General features: G+C 41.6%; 2 non-coding genes across 2 annotated transcripts; both read right to left on the bottom strand.

The window, feature by feature from the left end:
- Window positions 1–1943: 1943 nt before the first annotated feature.
- On the bottom strand, window positions 1944–2017 carry trnan-guu (transfer RNA asparagine (anticodon GUU)). The gene has a single exon. It is a non-coding gene; the product is annotated as a tRNA-Asn (tRNA).
- An 18685-nt stretch (window positions 2018–20702) lies between these two features.
- On the bottom strand, window positions 20703–20774 carry trnaq-cug (transfer RNA glutamine (anticodon CUG)). The gene has a single exon. It is a non-coding gene; the product is annotated as a tRNA-Gln (tRNA).
- Window positions 20775–21188: the final 414 nt, after the last annotated feature.

Raw genomic sequence — 21188 nt, 5'->3', positions numbered from 1 at the left:
TCTTTTATACAGATAACAAGGTCAAACAGGTGCCATTAATACAGGTAACGAGTGGAGGACAGAAGAGCTTCTTAAAGAATAAGTCACAAGGTCTGTGAGAGCCAGAAATCTTGCTTGTTTGTTATTGACCAAATACTTATTTTCCACCAGAATTTACAAATAATTTTTTTAAAAATCCTACAATGTGATTTCCTGGATTTTGTTTTTCTTATTTTGTCTCTCATAGTTGAAGTGTACCTATGATGAAAATTACAGACCTCTCTCATCTTTCTAAGTAGGAGAACCTGCACAATCAGTGGCTGACTAAATACTTTTTTACCCCACTGTATATAACTTGTGTTTCACACATTTTCATTGTTTGGCTTATATCACTTGGAACAGTCAGTTTTGTACAATCTGATGTTTTCATATACTTGAGCAGTTGCTACAGTCTGAGCAAATGGCCACCTATCCAGTCTAGAATTAGTATTGTTATGGTCATTTATGTGTCATTTATGTATTTTGCTTGTTATTGCTTGTTTGCTAATAAAATATCTACATATTGAACCTTAATCCTCGGTCTCATTATTGATTCCTGAAAGCTTCTGTCCTGTTTTTAGATAAATAAAAACATGTCCCAGTCAGTGTACTGAAGAGCAGAGAAGGCTACCGCTAGCCAGGTCTTTACCTGTTTTAGTTCTGGTTTGTAGCAACTGGTGAGCGGTCTGTACGCTAGAATCAACATAACAGAGGTGTGGTCTGAGTACCACAAAGTCCACATAGGAGTGAATAAACTGACATTGTTCAGCTCACGTATGGCACTGAGGTAAAAGATATTTGGTATAATAAGAACATCAACATTTTTCAAGGCTGTTCTTTGGTTAAAAACGTCTCCATATAGATATTATGTCACTAATTACACTAAGTCCTGATTGCTAAGTGCAGTTCTGTGTTCAGCTGTATTGAGGACATCGACATTTTCCTCTGGCATGTTGTTACATTTTAACAAAAAACATCCATTTTTTGCTAAGATAACAATAACGACACTTAGCATTGTTATTGTACTGGAATTCTGGGTTCAGCTATCAGTGATATCATAATATATCAATTATTACACTTAGCATTGATTAATAACTGGAATTCTGGGTTCAGCTCTATTGAGGAAATCAAAATTTTTCTCAGTTCTGACAAAACTTTGCCATTCTTTGACATCAGACTATGTTGTCAAATAATGAAACATCAAACTCCAAACATGTTAAAATCACCCTTCCCTCCCTACTCTATACCTAAATTACAGCTCCTTTATTTTAGCACCAGTTTATTTTCTGTAAAATAATGAAAATAACTCAGTCCAAACATTGAGTGGGGGTACAACGAGAACGTTAGCTTTTAATATTACAAGAGTACCATGCAATAACATGACAAACTCAATTCTCCCATCTTCCCTACACTCACTCCCTATGCCCTAGCATTGCACACCTGCCACTCTTAAAGGGTCAGACAATATATTTGTAAATCACATTACATGACATCTTTCATTGCATAATTCACTGCAGCAGTTTAAAAGATGCAATTTATTTGCGTTTTTTTTTTTTTTTTACAAAAGTTATTTAAAATGTAGCGAATTACAATTCTTAATACAAAACATACTTAAGTAAAAGTAAAATTACTGGTTGTAAAATCTACTTTTAAAAGTACAAGTACACAAAAAAACTACTCAATTACAGTAACACGACTAAATGTAATTCGTTACTCTCCACCTATGTCTACTGTTAATACTGTATGTTTCCCAATTGAACTGAAAACACAACCTGAATTGATGTTTAATTGTTCATTAAGACTTCACTAAGAGTTATTACCATCAAGCAAATGTAAAGCATATTTCTATATGAAGAGCATCTGTTTCCAGAAAATATACACTGAGGTTTATGATCAACAGGCATGGTTGTGCAATAAAAGACTCTCGTCCCTGGGTGGGCTTGAACCACCAACCTTTCAGTTAACAGCCGAACGCGCTAACCGATTGCGCCACAGAGACACTTTGTGCACAATAAAAGTCTTTTATTGCACAACCTGCCTGTTGATCAAACGGATATGAGACACAACAACAATGTGTAGTCCCACAGAATAGTGGAAATAAATACCTGAAAAACATCCAGTAAACAACAGTCCTACAAGCACAAATATCCACCTGATAAGTCACCGGAGACCGGCTGTCCATAGACATCAAATGAAGATAGTCGCCCAACGTGGGGCTTGAACCCATGATCCTGAGATTAAGAGTCTCATGCTCTACCGACTGAGCTAGCCGGGATTAAGCAGTATGTCACAACAGACAGCTCATCGGTCAGACCATCAGAGAGATGTATGTTTAATTCACTAACATCACGGTCAGATTAAGAACTAATTCACAGTTTACAAACAAACAAAATTCAGAATAAGCAACAGAAACAGACTTAGGCTGCGTCCGAAATCGCATACTTACTGAGTACGTACTAGATTGGAGGAAATATGCACCGCTCTGCCGACAAAGAAGTACGTACTTTCAGTACAGAAGTGTGGAGTATGCACACAACACAACACCCGTACGTACTACGTCCGCCATCTTACCAACGTAAAGTGACCATAGTTACAGACTGCATGCTCATTTCGAGCTCCACTCGCCAAAATTTTGGGTATCTATCGTCTTTATTTGCACCACTTACTGATTAATCTATAGTCATGTATCCCGACTCCACACTGAGACGGCAGAAATCACAGAAGAGAACTAAGAAAGTTATTGATTTTTTTTACCTCAGAGATAATGTAAGTACTGCCAACCTCTTTAGCAACAGTATACTACATTACTGTGATTAAATTAATATAATGAAAATAAATGACAAAATGATAGATCTGACACATTAATAATTACAGTAAAATAATTTTTCAAAAATCGTCTGTGCACAACATTGTGCACAAAATGAGTAGGGCTGTCAGAGGGATCAGGAGGATCATCACCCTACCAACTGGTGATTAACTAGAGTGTGTAGGAGCTGGGTTTGCCCACTTGGCCGGATCCGAATGTTTTAGAGTGGCAGTTGGTGCTACTGATGGGTGCCCTATTCAAATAAAACCCCCATCTGCCAACGCACAGTGCTACTTTTTGTACTGTGAGATATTTTTGTTGGTTACCCTGGGTAGGTTCATGATGCAAGGGTACTAAAGAACAGCCCTGTGTATAAAGAGGGCTTATACCCACCTGCAGGACGATACATTCTTGGGGATGGGGGTTATCCCTGTATTAATACACCCATCCGGCTCCTGACCCCCTATCGAGAGCCTGTGCAGAACCCTGTACAGGCTCGTTTTAACAGCAAACTGTCCAAGGCCAGGAATGTGGTGGAAAGAGCTTTTGGAATGATGAAGACAAGATGGCGTTCCATTTTCTTTAAAGCCCTTGAGGTGAGCCCTGTCTTCGCCCCGGAGGTTGTTGCATGCTATGCGGTGCTCCACAACCTCTGTATCGCTCATGGAGACATCATTGAGCCAGAATTAACAGAGGTGCATGTTGACCAACCAGAGCTTGTAATTAATGACATTACATCAGGTGAAGATGCAAGAAAGCATCTGGCTGCAGCTGTCTCAGCACCACAGCACAGCATACCAGCTCTTTATGAGCATGACTATGTTTAGAAAAATGTTTTGTTAATAGGTTCATGTTGTTTGTTTTTACGTTTTGTTCTACAGTTCTTGATTGTCTCTTGACATTAACAGTTTATGCATTATTTAAAAGTAAAACTTGAATATTTTTTTAATTACAATTTCCAATTTTTACACTTTTTCTATTTTTAATTAAGGTTAAATTAAAAAGAAAATCCTTTATTTCCATTATTTGCCAACACATTTTCTTTCTCACAACATACAATAATAATAAACAATAAACTTTTCCTCTCTCTCTCTTGCCTCCCTATCTCTCTTTTCCTCCCTCATTCTTGCTTCCTGGTCTCTCTCTCTCGCATCTCTCGCTCTCGCTTTTCCTCTCCCTGGTGCGCCTCTTGCTCTCTCTTCTCCTCTCGTTCTATTCTTTCCCTTCTCTCCTCATTCTCTGCTGCTTCTATCTCCCTCTCATTTTCCCTTTCTTCCATCTCCCTCAGATACGCAACTAAATCTTTCTCCACTCATCTCTTTTTGGCTGGGGTTTCCATGCTTCTCGAGGATGGTGAAGCTTCAGCAGCATCCTGGCCAGATGAGGAAATAAGGGTCGGTGGGCTAATTGATGGTCTCCCACCTATTGCTTCATCCATATCCGCATACCATTTCCAGGATGCTGCTGTTGCTTCACCACCCTCTGTACTTACCCCAGTAGGTGTACCCCACCTACCCCAGTTAAGTTCCTACAAGATTCATAAGATTCATAAACACAGTACAAGGACCTTAACTTGTATTACAAATCTTTTCTGATATTTTTACTGAAGATCTTACCAACAAACGAAGCTTACTTTGTATTTTTGTTTGAGGTTCTCCCACTTCTTCTTCACATAAGTGGGAGTCACCTTCCCCTGCATTTGGTTCTCCAACACAAAGGCTCTACAATATAATGCACATAACAGTTATTAATGTATATAGCATACACTGCTTCAAAAAAAGTTTAGTCATTAGAAGTTTTTAATGCTTTGAAAAAGTTTGCAAAACTTAAATACTAAAACGTGTCTTTATACCACCCTTTGTAATTATTATTATGCATATGATGTAACACAAATTTTGTTACGTCAAACAAACAGTGACTTACTCAAACCTTCGAACTGCTGCATTATGTTTTCCGGTGAAGAGAGCCTGGTTGGCCACTCTCCACTGGATAAGATTCATCAGACCCTGCAATATCAAACATTAGTTTTAAAAGAGATTTCTAATACACACATGCTTCCACATTCACAAGCCAGTAGCAGCAGTGTGCAAATTAAACCATTTACAGAAGGGTCACTAAGTTTGGCTAATTGAAATAATGGCATGTTTCTGACCTGAATGAGAGGGACAGTAAAAAGATCTCACACGTTTGAAGCCCAGGTCAATAGGACCTGCTAGTTAGAGAAGGATCACTTGTTTGTTAGTTTAAGTCCAAAAGTGGGTGTGGCTCGTACGGGGATCGAACCCGCAACCTTGGCGTTATTAGCACCACACTCTAACCAAATGAGCTAAACGGCCAGTTTATTAATTATTTCTTTAGATAGAAACACATCTAAGAGGTTTTGTAGGTTCTTCTATGTGTGAGCTATCTAAACTATATATTTCTTTAAGTTCTTGACTGAGCTTAATGCCACCAACCAGTGACTGGAGCAGATACGACTCAGGTCCTGCACACAGTAAGTAGTGCTGATACACAGTACCAGCCTGCACACCAGAGGGGCTCCAAACATCAAGTTTTCACTCATTAAATTGTGAACTTTGTGGAATGAATGTAGGATTTGTTCGTGTAGATTCTGGGTTTTAGGAAGTTCAGCTACTGTTAATATTTTCCCCCAATTGAACTAAAAAGTGAATTGATGTTTTAATTGTTCATTAAGACTTCACTAGGAGTTATTACCATCAAGCAAATGTAAAGCATATTTCTATATGAAGAGCATCTGTTTCCAGATAATATACACTGAGGTTTGTCTGATCATCAGACATGGTTGTGCAATAAAAGACACTCGTCCCTGGGTGGGCTCGAACCACCAACTAATCTAATCTCTCTGTATACAGGCTCACTGTGGAGGCAAACTGGTGGTTAAGTGGGCGGGTCTAAACTGATGTAGGCTGAATGAATGTACCACAATACAGTATAGTTTAGATAGTTCACACATATAAGAACCCACAAAACCTCTTAGATGTGTATTAAGAAAGTCTGAACATAAGAAATGACTAGACAGTGATGTCTGAAGCAGGACTGAGATCTCGGATCATTAAAATAACATGAAACTGCTGCATTTCTGGTGCAATAACAAACAAACTCAGTTAGGAGCTGCTAATTTCTGTGCAGAATCTCAAATGGTTTTTGTGCTGCCATGGAGTTAGTGTAGAATTATGTACAAAGATATAAAGAGTGAACAGATTAACTGGACGGTTAGCTCAGTTGATTAGAGCGTAGTGCTAATAACGCCACGGTCGTGGGTTTGATCCCCGTACAGGCCACGCCAACTTTAATGATTGAAGTTAGCATGTTTGAGAGAGAGTCAGATGAGCATGTGCTGCATGTCAGGACTTTCTAACCTGAGTAATTTGACCACTGAAAGTAAGAATACCACCCTGTTCTTCTACCATCTTTAATTCTGGCTTCATTTCACCTAATGAATGTGGCATGACCTTTATAAATGCTTACAATCAACTTTGTTAATGGCAAAAATAAATAAATAAATAAAAAGAGAATTGCTTTTTTTTCACTGAGAAACTGTAATTTAGTAAATTCTTGCACTGCACATGGCAGAAGACTAAAAGAAATGTAGACCATGCAGAATAAAAGTATTAGGAAAGTATGAGGTTAAAAGCATCAGCTTTTATTTATTCTTAAAAGAAAAATACCTCAGTCATCTCACATGAAGATCTGTTCTGCTCAACAACAGTAAAGCTCTCCATCGTTCAGCAGGTCCATAACTGAAGAGCTGTCAGTGTAGAATCGGGTATGTGGGTATATGCCCTGACCTTGAATGTCGGCCGGTTAGCTCAGTTGGTTAGAGCGTGGTGCTAATAATGCCAAGGTCGTGGGTTCGATGCCCTTACGGACCACACCCCCTTTTTGGACTTAAACTAACAAACAAGTGAGCCTTCTCTAACTAGCAGGTCCTATTGATCTGGGCTTCAAACGTTGTCATTCCGGTAAGACAATAAAAGCGATATACTACTTTTTATTCAATGTATTTAACTACATAGTGTTGTGCAACATTACATGTGTACTTAATACTTTTGTATTTTAATACTTGCAAATTTGAATACTTGCATACTTTAATACTTGCTTACTATAATACTTTGCATTAATATATATTGAGCTGCTGTAATAAATGATCTATCTATAGGTTCATTTAATTTTATCTGTAATGCTAGTGATGGGCTATCCTAAACTATCTTTAGGAAGGTAGATATATCTAGCTTTGGGGTTGTTGAGGCTACACAGTCACATTGTGTGTGTGTGTGTGTGTGTGTGTTTATGAATATTAACAGAATAGATACATATGTTAGACACGTATAGATACATGAAGTGATGTAGACACACATATTAACTCCTTAGCAATAATAATGATACACTATGTGACAAAATTATCTGGACACCTTACCATGAGCTTGTTGGATCTCATTTCAAAAACAAACAGTATTAAAATCAAGTGACTTCTGTGTGATCATTAGTGAATTGTGATCTGCTGAACAGGTGCACAAACATCAAATCATCTGCTTCAGAGTGAGAAGGAGGGACGGGCCAACTGCATCCTGAACTTAGTGCAATTTTCCAACAGTGGAACGTTTTGTTGTGATTTTGATACTTGGGTGGCAATATTTAACTAAAATTACTTTTATTTAGTGTTTAAAACTTCTAAATGTCCTCAGTTTTGTCAATTGATTTCAGTCAATTATATTAATCACATAAGTTTAAATCACTTGAGATGTAAAAGTAAAGTCTGAAGTTGTGTAGTTTTGCTTTATTTACTCAGCAAATGGAGAATCATTACGTTTAGTTTTTGTGGTGTCAGGGCTCCATGGTGTAGTGGTTAGCACTCTGGGCTCTGAGTCCAGTGATCTGAGTTCAAATCTCAGTGGGACCTTACTGCTTTTATTTGGGGTCCGGTGTGAGGTCCAAGATTGAGAAACATTAGCAGTTTCAGGATGGCAGCATTCAGCGCATGTGCAGTACAACAGAGCATCGCAATTGCTTGTGCTAGTTTAGAGTCACCTTAAATCACATGTTAATTTCCATCCATTCATCCAGCCTGAATATCATAATAGCACTAGTAGTGTTATAGTGTTCCACATGTAACTGCTCCATCCCAAAATATAATCGCAAATCATTGATTACAGCGCCATCTAACAGCCAACTTGCTCTTAAATGACTAATTATTCACTTTTTGGCTTTATTTACTCAGCAAATGACAAGTTTCACTTGGGAGACGGTGTAAGTTTCAAGGTTTAGAAACGTTAGCAGTTGTGGGGTGTACACCCAGTGTTGCCAACTCCTCAGTAAGGAAAGTAGCTATTGGCTGTCCTAAAAGTCGCTAGAAGTCGCTAAATGACGTCATTGCCTAATTTGCATATGATGCATTTGCATGTAATTGACGCTGTAGAAGAGGAATAACATCGTGGTAAGAGAAATTGCCCCCCTTTTTCTTACATTTTGTACCAAAATACACCCCTCACCTACTCCCTTTCCCGTCTCCTACAAACCCCCTAAATCCTGTCTCGTCATATTGAAATGAACCCTCCTGTTTGATCCTTTCATATTACCCCCACTCCCTGAATCCTACACACACACCCAATCCTGTCTACCCACACCTAATTGTGTTATAAAGCCCAAAGCCCTTTTGTTCACACTTATCCTTGTCTCCTGTATTACCCACAATAAAACCAACACCCCTCCAGTACCCCCCTCCCTGATCGCCCCTCTTTATCTTCCTTGTGAATCCTCCCCTCATTTCTAATGTATATAAAGTCTCCCTAGATTTTGCCTAGTCAGATTTTTCTGTCGGTCTCACAAGCTGTGCCCATACGTCTGTATGTGTCAATAAACTACTCCTGAAGACCCGGAAGTCTCCTGGCTCCTGAATTTTGCACATGAATTTCTAACAGTGGGAAAGACAAAAAGTGGGTAAAAAAAACACCCTAAATATGTTTAGAACTACAAATGAACATTCTTCTGTTAATTCGTGGTTTGTTTTTGTTTTTTAAGAAAATACTGAGCTACTCTGGGCAGGGTTGCCAGATTGCGACAGTAATTTTCAGCCAAAATGCATGAAAAAACGCCCAAAACACAGGATAAGCAGATGGTGTTTAGCATTTCACAAATAATAAACCAGTTAAACCATCATGACCTACAAATTAATATCTTAAAATGTACAGATCAGTAATTACACATTATAAAGGAACAATTTTTTTTACTTGCATGTCTTTAATGTAGCCTGCCAAGTTTGTAAAATGCATTATTTGTTAGGACACACAACCCTTTGCATGTAAATAAAAATATACTTGCAAGCAATGAAAGTTCAACCTCTCGTACATATGAGACTTGCTTACCTTCATATTCAACTCAAATCACTTGTCTAACATATGAATCACTGTATTGATGGGCGTGGCAACAGTGTCTTGGACTGGAAAGAATAACCTGTCAATCAAACTTTTGACAACGGGTTGGATGTGGTGGAAGAAGGTAGGGAGAAGGGAGACCTATTTATATTCCACCTGCTTTAGCAATACCTTTTTTTATTTATATTTTAAGCTGCCAAAATAATTACAAACCAGCCCAAATTTTGTCCACCTGCCAAAGTGTGTTTTTCCCTGCCAATTTCCAACAAAATCCGCTCATTTTGGTTGAAACCCGCCCAATCTGGCAACACTGACTGTGATCCTGACCGCCTGTGCTTGAGGACAGTAACTGCCGAACAATGTGTGTTTTCACGTTCGAGTCTCCAAAAGTCTCCAATAACACCAGAAAAAGTCGCTAGATTTGTCGCTAGTCGCTTTTTTGAAAAAAAGTCGCTGGAGGGGTCTGAAAAGTCGCTAAATATAGCGACAAAGTCGCTAAGTTGGCAACACTATGTAGACCACGATTACTTGTGCTAGTTGTGTCGACCAAGCAGATCACCATTCAGGAAGGTATATCAGTGCCAAAATACGAGCCAGTTTGTTCAGTAAAACTTTATAAGCCAACAGCAGCGAGTAAACTTAAGTCACCTTAGATTACATGTTAACTTCCATCTATTCATCCAGCTTAAATACCATAAACACTACGTACAAAACATGTGGAGCTATTCTTACTACAGTAAAACACACTGAACTGACTTTTAAAGTGAAGTTCAAAATGTTGTACAGAGATCGTTCCCATCTAGTGGTGCTAGATAAATTACAGCTTGTTGCTTGGGTACAGATTTGTGACATTATTATTGAATTGTTGTTGTTGTGTTTGTTGTTATTTTTTGAAACTGTAAAGTTTTTATTTATTTATTTTAGTTTCAATACAACGTGACACCGGCAAGATAAAAAAAGCAAAAATAAAGTGTCCCAAGTGTTTTTGTAACATGTTGTAGACCTGCAATGGCGTTTACCTGCAATGGTTTTTGGTATACAGGAAAGAAAAGGCAAAATGCAGGTGAAAATGTGTTATTTGGCAACCAGCACTGTGTAAATATTGGACAGAACACATGATGGGTTATTTTAACTTGTTGGGTTGTGCAGTTTGTGCAGTAAGAAAATACAGCATTAAAGCATAATCTCAATAAAATAGGCTACAGTTTAACACTATAATACAATATAATACAGCGACAGTACGTCTGTGTCTGTTTCTGTTACTTATTCTGAATTGTGTTTGTTTGTAAACTGTGAATTAGTTCTTAATCTGGTCGTGATGTTAGTGAATTAAACCTACACCTCTTTGATGGTCTGATCGATGAGCTGTCCATTCTGACCTGCTGCTTAAGCCCGGCTAGCTCAGACGGTAGAGCATGAGACTCTTAATCTCAGGGTCGTGGGTTCGAGCACCACATTGGGTGAGTATCTTCATTTAACATCTACGGAAACCAAAAGGACGTTCTTCCACTTTGTACAGCCGGTCTCCAGTGACTTATCAGGTGGATGTTTGTGCTTGTAGGACTGTTGTTTACTGGATGTTTTCAGTTACTTATTTCCACTATTCTGTGGGACTACACATTGTTGTGTCTCATATCCGATGATCAACAGGCAGGTTGTGCAATAAAAGGCACTCGTGCCTGGATGGGCTCGAACCACCAACCTCTCATTTAACAGCTGAATGCGCTAACCGATTGCGCCACAGAGACACGTGCACTGCACTCTCACTGGACGGTACACACAGGTCACACTTGCTAACTTTTACAGCAGGGCAGTTAAGTTTGGCTAATTGAAATAATGGCATGTTTCTGACCTGAATGAGAGGGGCATTAAAAAGATCTCACACTTGTCAGAGACAACGTTTGAAGCTCAGGTCAATAGGACCTGCTAGTTAGAGAAGGTTCACTTGTTTGTAAGTTTAAGTCCAAAAGTGGGTGTGGAACCCATGACCTTGGCGTTATTAGCGCCACGCTCTAATCATCTGAGCTAACCAGCCAGCTCAGCTATTTTCTGTAGATCTTACATAATTCTACACTAAACTTTAATTCAATTTAATTTTTTTAGCAGGAGAAATAACTCAAAGCATGAACAAATTGAGACGTGTCCTGAGGCAGCTGAGGTAAACCGTACAGACTTCTCTATACTACCTGATTACAGTTTTACCTCACTCACTTTTAATTACTTCATTTTCTTTATTCTTTCACACTATTGTAAATTGTTCCACACTAACACACCATGTCAGTGTCACTGCAGTGCTGAGAATGATCCACCACCTAAATAATACTTGCTTTGTTTTTCAATGTGACCATTGACCAGGTGGACTACAGTCAGTAATTGTAGAACTAAATAGACTACACTGATCATTCATAACAATAAAACCACCTCCTTGTTTCTACACTCACTGTCCACTGTGTAGTGTTAACTGAACAGAGATCTGAACACAGTTGTGTAGTGTGAACTTGGTATTAGTGGTGAAGGTACTGGGCTAGCAATCAAAAGGTTGCAGGTTCAAGCCACACCATTGGTGGATTGTCTCTGTTGGGTCCCTGAGTGAGGCCCTTAACTCTCAATTACTAGAACTGGGGTAAGTGTAAGTATAAAATAGGAGCAGTAAATTGGTTCCTTTGCCATGTAGAGCCTCTTTTTCTCAAATATCTGGACACCTTTACTTCCTCTGTATTGTGTCCACATTCCAGTTCCCAGTTTGTTCCCACATCTCACAACTCAGATTCCCTCAAAATAAAGAGCAGCATGGAGAGCAACTGTAACTTTAATCTTCTATAAACCTTTCACTCTTATTCTGCCTCCGTCCCAACTTTTTATAGCAATCAGTGAAATAATTGGAAATCATTTCTTTTAGAGAATAAAGACGCCAGAGAATGAATGAATCACAGTTCCTTCTTTTTTTATTAAATTTTTACAGAACATCAGCTTTTTACACATCTGGATCTGGTCCACAACGGGCGTTGTCCTGATGTAAAGACGTTGTCCTAATGGCAGCGCGTCTATCAGAAATCCAGTACACGCTTCCACATCGGTGGTATCTTCACACGTCTCCCATGTCTCTCCCAGGCACCTCCACAGGTATACAAACTGTGAACACACATGAAAAACACATCAACCACCAGACCTGCATCCCTGACAGTTAAATAAAGGTTCTAATCAGGGTTGGCCTTTAGATATCCTCTGTTTCCAGCCTTTCATGAAACCGTCGGAGGCTCCGCCATAAAAGCGTCTCCAGTGCAGCAGCCAGGGCTTCAGGTTTTGCGTACAAAGACTCGTCCAGAGTGAAGATTTCATCCAGGAAGCTCAGCATCTCAGTCTGAGAGAGAGAAAAAGAATAAATAACAGATTACTAGCAGACAGTTTTTTTCGAGATCATTTGTGGTGTAAAGAACACGCACCTGAAGATGGAATAAATAATGCTCCGTGTACTGCCGTTCAGTCCTTCTGGGCGTAACACACGAATAGATGAGAGCAATCAGTCGGTCCAGAAAGAGCTTTCGTCTCTGGTACTGCGTCAACTAAACAATGTAAGAAAAGCCACATGGGTGTGTTTGACTACACTTGTAGTGCAGAACAGATTAATTCTAGACTCTATAGAGCACAGACTCTCTTACTGAAATAATCTGATGCATCCTCGCTCTTCCCAGAAGCAGCACCAGCTCAAAGACGATGTCCATAAAGTTGACATGTTGGATCTGTAAGTAGAAGAAAAGTAGATTGTCTATTAGAATGGTAGGAATGTGGTTCTGACTGATGGCGTAGTCGCTATGGGTAACCGCATGGGTGGCATCCGGCAGTCGACACATATAGTAGTAAATATAGTGCCAGGTTCAGACTGAGTCAAACTCACCCCGATCTGTGTCAGCTCCACTTCGGCCCACATCCGATTAGTCCGATTCTCCAGCATCTGTATCAGCCAGTCGTACCTTCGCTGGAAGACTCGCAGATCCTAGGAGAGAAACGCCCAAGACGTTATTAAATCATTCGTACATCGCTTGAATTATTTGATACGTGTTTTTCTGTCATGTTACCCTCTTTTTTGCAGCCGCCAGTACGAGTGTAAAGATCTACACCGTCTGGACCTAGTCTTCAGGCTACTCATGGAACCACCCGTGCAGGAGGATCTGCCCGAGGGTGAGGCGCTTGCTGGGCTTCTTCTTGAGGCATTGTTCGATCAGATGGCAGCAGGCTGGCGAGTGCGACAATGCAGATTCAAATTATACGGTGTTTAGATCTGAAGAAGATACACTGATAAGGCATAACATTATGACCACCTTCCTGATAATGTGGCCTCCATGGACTTGTTTGTCCAGCACATCTCACGGACGCTCGGTTGAATCGAGATCTGGAGAATCCATGGAAGGGTGGATGTGGTCCTCAAATGCTTAGGTAGGAGCTACGTGTCAGAGTGACCCAACCCAAAGTTTCCCAGCAGAATGTTGGCAGAACTTCTTCCCATAGTGCATCCTGGTGCCATGTGTTCCCCCAGGTGAGCGACGTGGACAGGGGTCACCATGGGCATCCTGACTGGTCTGCTGCTACCTTTGAGCTACAGGAGCTCTTCTGCCGGATCGGGGGCCACAGATGCATCAGCGAGCCTTGGCTGCCCATGACCCTGTCACTGGTTTACCACTCTACCCTCCCTGGACCACCCCACAAGAGCTGCAGATTTGGAGATGCTCTGACCCAGTCATCTATCCATCACGATTCACTCCTTGAGTCACTTCACCTGTCAGTGGTCATAATGTTATGCCTGGTCAGCGTATGTGCAGGTCTTAATGTATATATTTCCTTACCATGAGACACACCAGGTTTGAACACTAGATGCCCTTTGGTGATCTCCTTCTTAGACCGAAATGGCAGGCGTCCACAAACCAAGAAAAACAGCAGTACGCCCAGACTCCAGACTGTCGCAGGGCAGCCATAGTACTTCTTCTTGGTTATCCACTCGGGTGGCGAGTATACCCACGTGCCTACATGAACAAAGAAGACAAACTCGTACCCAAAGTCCAAACCAAAGTACCCAAAGTTGGTGCACAGTTACCTGAATACGTGTAGTACGGAGTATCCTTCAACAGGTCGCCGCATCCGAAGTCTATCAGCTTCACCTCCAGCGTCTCTGTGTTCAGAAGGATGTTCTGGAGCTTAATGTCCCTGTGCAGGACCCCGCGGTCGCGGCAGTGGAGCACCGCCAGGACAACCCGCCGCATGACGTGCCGGGCGAATGGCATCCTCAGCCTGCCCTTCTCGAGCATCAGCTGGTAGAGGTCTACGCAGGGGACGGGGCGCTCCAGAATCAGGACGCAGCACTCGGGCGTGTCGAACCACTCCAGGAGCTTCAGCACGTACGGGCTGATGGGTGGCCTGGACACCATGCGCATCAGGGCCACCTCGACGGGGAGCAACTCTGTCTCGCCGGGCTGATGGTAGAAGAGACAAGGTCAAATGATTTCATGTGTATCCAGTCTATACGGTATTTACTTCATCTGAAAGGTAAAGTCACTTACAATCCTGGTAAATCTGAGGTGCTCATCCTTCACCACGTATTTGATGGCAACCTAAACACTCAAGTAAACGATCATTAGTAGATTTTTAATACAAGGGTTGGGAGAGACTCGATAAGGTCCTAGTAGGTCTCCACGGGTGTCTGGAGCCGTGCTGACTGCACTTGCTCGAGGCGCTCCACAGGGTTCAAGTCTGGGAAGCCAGATCACAAAACAAGACCTTCTTCAGGAGTAACTCGGACCGCCGACACGTGGACTCCACGAGACATCCGAAGGCATCCTGTGGTATCCGGTATCACCAGTGACTCAGACCTTCTTAGTGTGCATCCCGGGTTTGTCTCAATAATGTCCCGGTAGGTTGTAGGGAGGATCCTGGGGAGGATCCATAGATTGGGAACAAAGGGAATTCAGGGGGCCAGGGTGTTACTCGGAAGTCTCCGTGAACCTATAAGGTCCTGGAAGGTCATCACAGGTATCTGGAGCCATAGGAGGACCCAGGGGAGGATCAACACAACAAACTGACACTCACCTGGTTCCCGTCCACCTTACGGACGCCTTCGTAGACCGAACCGCAGCCTCCCTTTCCCAGCAGCTCTCCGACGGTGTATCGGCTCTCAAAGCTGTCCGGGTTCGTGTCGGTCGTCTTCTCCTCTTCACGTCCTCCATCGGCGGTTTCTCCTTTAGCGGTTTCTCCTTCACCGGGTTCTCTTTTAGTGGGTTCTCCTTCAGCGGGTTGTCCTTTAGCAGTTTCTTCTTTAGCGGGGTCTCCTTCCGTGGGTTCTCCTTTAGCAGTTTCTTCTTTAGCGGGTTCTCCTTCAGTGGGTTCTCCTTTAGCAGTTTCTTCTTTAGCGGGGTCTCCTTCAGTGGGTTCTCCTTTAGCAGTTTCTTCTTTAGCGGGGTCTCCTTCAGTGGGTTCTCCTTTAGTGGTTTCTCCTTTATCAGTTTCTCCTTTACCTGGGTCTCCTTCAGTGGGTTCTTCTTCAGCATCTTTAACCCAAGTATCACCAATGATGCTTCATGTGTCATGTGGACCAAAAATAAGGGTCCAAATAAAGGTTCGGCGTACTCACCCTTGTTATTGGGAGCATCACAGACGATTTCTCTAGAACTGATCCCACCTACGAACCCCAAGGGTTAAATATATAGTCACTAGAGTTCAATAGTGTGGGACTCGAATGTGGTGGTGTTAAGGTTACCTGGAGCTTCAGAAGACGCCCGCGGTTCCTGTGAGTCCTCCAACTGAATCTCCCTGTCCAATAACGTCTCACTGGAGCCTGATTTCGAATCGTCCTCGTACCCCTTCTGATTCAGACACATTAAACTGGTGTTACAGAGACGAGAACCGAACCCCTCCCCTCCCGGAGTATAGTGGTGATGATAATTCACCTCGCTCTCGACTGTTCCTTCTTCTCTCTCAGTCAGGTTCTGAATGGCGCTGATCCACGCCCGTCTACCTGCCTCACAGTCGGCCTGGAACGTACAGCTCCTGTACACACACGGTGATAGATACAGATTATATAGGATGCAGACAGATAGACAGATTGAGTAGATAGATAAACAGATAGATAGACAGACATTCAGACAGACAGATGGATAGACACATAAATAAATAGTATGTCTATTGATCTGTCTATTGATCATCTATCTGTCTGTCTATCAGTTATCTATTTATCTATAATCTATCTTTTTGTCTATCTGTCTATCTAGCATCTATCTGTCTGTCTTCTTATTGATCATCTGTCTGTATGTCTATTGATCATCTATCTTGCAGTCTGTCTATCTATTTTTCTTTCAATCATCCTGTCTATCAATTGTCTGTCTATTGATTATCTATTCATCTATAATCTGTCTTCTTGTCTATCTGTCTATCTAGCATCTGTCTGTCTGTTTATTGATAATCTGTATGTCTGTCTATTGATCATCTATCTTTCTGTCTGACTATCCATTTGTCTGTCTAATATTTGTTTGTCTGTCTATCCATATGTCTATCTAGCATGTCTGTCTGCTTCGTGATCATCTATCTGTCTGTCTATCAATAATCTTGTCTATCTATTGTCTGTCTATTGATCATCTATCTATCTGCCTGTCTGTCTTTCTATCTGTCTGTCTGACTATCTATTTGTCTAATATGTGTGTCTGTCTACTGATCATCTATCTGTCTGTCTATCTGTCCGTCTGCCTATCTATCTGTCTATTGACCATGTCTGTCTGTCTATTGATCATCTGTCTGTCTGTCTGTCTGTCTGTCTATCTCTGATGATTATAGATCTGGACTTACCTTGTGGGCGTGACCACCCGGAAGCAGAAGCGTCGCCCGGCGTCCTCGCAGCTCTGGACCGAACAGAGCTGCAGGTCTTCCGCCAGCACCGTGAAGTCACGCTGGGGGAATAGAACATAAAACCTTCTTATTTATACAGTCGATGATATAAACGCCGGTGAAATCATCCCAGACTTAAACACGACGGGGGCGATTAGGGGCGCATCCCGGCACAGAAGTCGACCTCTGCTGTGATGCACCTAAATTATGAGGGGCGTAAGACTGCGGTGCATTATGGGTATTTCACAGAGTCCAGGAGAGAGCTGATTTAGATCATGTAAAGTCATGTGACCTACCTTAAACCTCTTCTTGTATAGAAGCTGATCGTTTTGTATGATGAACCACCGCCTGCAGAGATCAAACACATCATATATATATATATATAATATTGAGTGTATATATATAATATTGAGTGTATATATATAACATTGTGTATACATAATATTGATAATTATTCCTTATATATATATAGAATTCCTAATAGATACATAAGCATCAGTGTACAGACCTGTTCCAGGTTTTAAACACACTCCTGGTCCTCTTAAACAGAAACCCCTCCATCAGGAGCGCTTCCTCGGCCTCCGTGCCGCCCCCGTGACCCGGGTCGCCCCCGGAGGACGCCCGGGGAGGCGCCCCGCAACACAGCACACGCAGAAACCTCTGTCTCAGAGAAGCAGCCATCGTAAATGAGGAGAAAATCTAAATGCTGCTCCTGAAGAGCACAGGTCCACATTGTGATGTCACAGCGTTCCGAGGGAGCAGAGTGAATTTACCTTTACCATATATGGGCATGACTGGATTCATGTGACTGCACATATACTGACTTGATTTCCACTGTGGGACGGCTTCTGGAGGGTCCTGGGTTCAATTACCGGGTGGAGTTTGCATGTTCTCCCCATGTCCTGGGGATAATGGGGTACCCTAGGTATAAGTGTGTGTGTGACACCCTGGTACTGACACACCCCATACGATGACACACCCTGGTACTGGTACTGACACCCCCATACCATGACACACCCTCGTGTTGACACACCCCCATACCATGACACACCCTGGTACTGACACACCCCCATACCATGACACACCCTGTTACTGGTACTGACACACCCCCATACCATGACACACCCTCGTATTGACACCCCCCCATACCATGACACACCCTGGTACTGACACACCCCCATACCATGACACACCCTGGAACTGACACACCCCCATACCATGATACACCCTGGTACTGACACACCCCCATACCATGACACACCCCCATACCATGATACACCCTGGTACTGACACACCCCCATACCATGACACACCCTCGTATTGACACACCCCCATACCATGACACACCCTCGTATTGACACACCACCATACCATGACACACCCTGGGACTGACACACCCCCATACCATGACACACCCTGGTACTTGTACTGACACACCCCCATTCCATGACACACCCTGGTACTGGTACTGACACACCCCATACCATTACACACCCTGGTACTGACACACCCCCGTACCATGACACTCCCTGGTACTTGTACTGACACACCCCATTCCATGACACACCCTGGTACTGACACACCCCATACCATGACACACCCTAGTACTGGTACACCCCAATACTTTTAACTTTTAATAGTGAGCGCAACATTAGAAAATTTTAGAACCTCATCACTTTCATGCACGTATCTTTCTTTTACAGATTGAGTGTTTTGGTTAGTGGGTAGGTACGACTGGAAAGGTTTTTTTAAATTAATATTTAAACTGAATTCATTCATTAAGTCTCCTCTACTACAGCCGAGACGAACTTGAGACCAACAGTAAAGCTCTCCATCGTTTCTGTGTGGCAGGTCCTTAACTAAAGGGCTGTCAGTGTAGAATCGGGTATGTGGGTATATGCCCTGTCCTTGTACATAGGCCAGTTAGCTCAGTTGGTTAGAGTGTGGTGCTAATAACACCAAGGTCGCAGGTTCGGTCCCTGTACTGGCCACACCCACCTTTGTGTTTAAACTAACTAACAAACAAGTGAGCCTTCTCTAACTAGCAGGTCCTATTGACCTGGGATCTTTTTAATGCCCCTCTCATTCAGGTCAGACACATGTGATTATTTTAATTTGCCAAACTTAAATGCCCTGCTGTAAAAGTTAGCAAGTCATGTGACTTGTGTGTACCATCCAATGAAATGTCTCTTTTTGTGTGTCTCTGTGGCGCAATCGGTTAGCACGTTTGGCTGTTTTCCTGAAAAGGTTGGTGGTTCGAGCCAACCCAGAAACGAGTGTCTTTTATTGCACAACCTGCCTGTTGATCAAACGGATATGAGACACAACAATGTGTAGTCCCACAGAATAGTGGAAATAAGTAACTGAAAACATCCAGTAAACAACAGTCCTGCAAGCACAAATATCCACCTGATAAGATTGGGACACTTTATTTTTACTTTTTTTTTATCTTGTCGGTGTCACGTTGTATTGAAACTAAAATAAATAATTAAAAACTTAAAATTTAAAAGCGAGTGTTTAGGTTCATTCATCATCTTAAATATTACAAACTAATCAGGCTCGTCAGATTTCAGACATTGTTCACGTAAACAAAAATCTCAAGTGGAAGCACTAGGTGATTCATTTTTAACATGAACAGTTAAAAAATAACAACAAACACAACAACAACAACAATTTAATAATAATGTCACAAATCTGTACCCAAGCAACAAGCTGTAATTTATCTAGCAGCACTAGATGGGAACGATCTCTGTACAACATTTTGAACTTCACTTTAAAAGTCAGTTCAGTGTGTTTTACTGTAGTAAGAATAGCTCCACATGTTTTGTACGTAGTGTTTATGGTATTTAAGCTGGATGGATAGATGGAAGTTAACATGTAATCTAAGGTGACTCTTAAGTTTATTTGCTGCTGTTGGCTTATAAAGTTTTACTGAACAAACTGGCTCGTATTTTGGCACTGATATACCTTCCTGAATGGTGATCTGCTTGGTTGACACAACTAGCACAAGTAATCGCGGTCTACACCCCACAAGCGCTCTGTTGTACTTGCGCATAAGCTGAACGCTACCATCCTGATACTGCTAACGTTTCTAAACCTTTAGGTAGATGGCGCTGTAAACAATGATTTGCCTTTTGGTGTTACAATTCGGCATAGAGCAGTCATATGTGGAACACTATTCTCTACTCAGCATTGATAACAGTGTTTTTACCTAAATAAAATCAGGTTCCACCTTGATTTAAACTCCGATCACTGGATTCCAAGTCCAGAGTGCTAACCATTACACCATGGAACCACAAAGTGAGGTCTTACTTAAGCCCAAAAGTTAATAATTAGTCATTTAAGAGCAAGTTGGCTGTTAGATGACGCTGTAAACAATGATTAGCGATTATATTTTGGGATGGAGCAGTCACATGTGGAACACTATAACACTACTAGTGCTATTATGATATTCAAGCTGGATGAATGGATGGAAATTAACATGTCATTTAAGGTGACTCTAAACTAGCACAAGCAATTGTGATGCTCTGTTGTACTGCACATGCGCTGAATGCTACTATCCTGAAACTGCTACTGTTTCTCAATCTTGGACCTCACACCGGCCCCAAATAAAAGCAGTAAGGTCCCACCGAGATTTGAACTCAGATCACTGGATTCAGAGTCCAGAGTGCTAACCATTACACCATGGAACCACAGAAGACATGGTTTTTTTTTAAAGAATTGAGCACAAAGGTAAATAATTACACCAATAACTCCACATGTTTTTATGTAGTGTTTATGGAATTTAAGCTGGATGAATAGATGAAAGTTAACATGTTAGATATCCCAAGTTGCAAAAACTCATTTCAGGGAAAAAAAAACCTAAAAACCTCTCGCACACAGCAAAGGATATGGGTGATAACAAAATTTTTTGAAGCTGCTAACTGACCTGTGTACTACAATAAATTTAGACCATGTAGAATAAAAGTATTAGGAATGTATGAGGTTAAAAGCATCAGCTTTTATTTATTCTTAAAAGAAAAATACATGAACCTCAGTCATCTCACACAAAGATCTGTTCTGCTGAACAACAGTAAAGCTCTCCATCGTTTCTGTGTGGCAGCTCC

Source organism: Trichomycterus rosablanca, chromosome 14, assembly GCF_030014385.1.
Source record: "Trichomycterus rosablanca isolate fTriRos1 chromosome 14, fTriRos1.hap1, whole genome shotgun sequence".
NCBI classification, from domain to species: Eukaryota; Metazoa; Chordata; class Actinopteri; order Siluriformes; family Trichomycteridae; genus Trichomycterus; species Trichomycterus rosablanca.
This window is presented reverse-complemented; position numbering and strand designations above follow the sequence as displayed.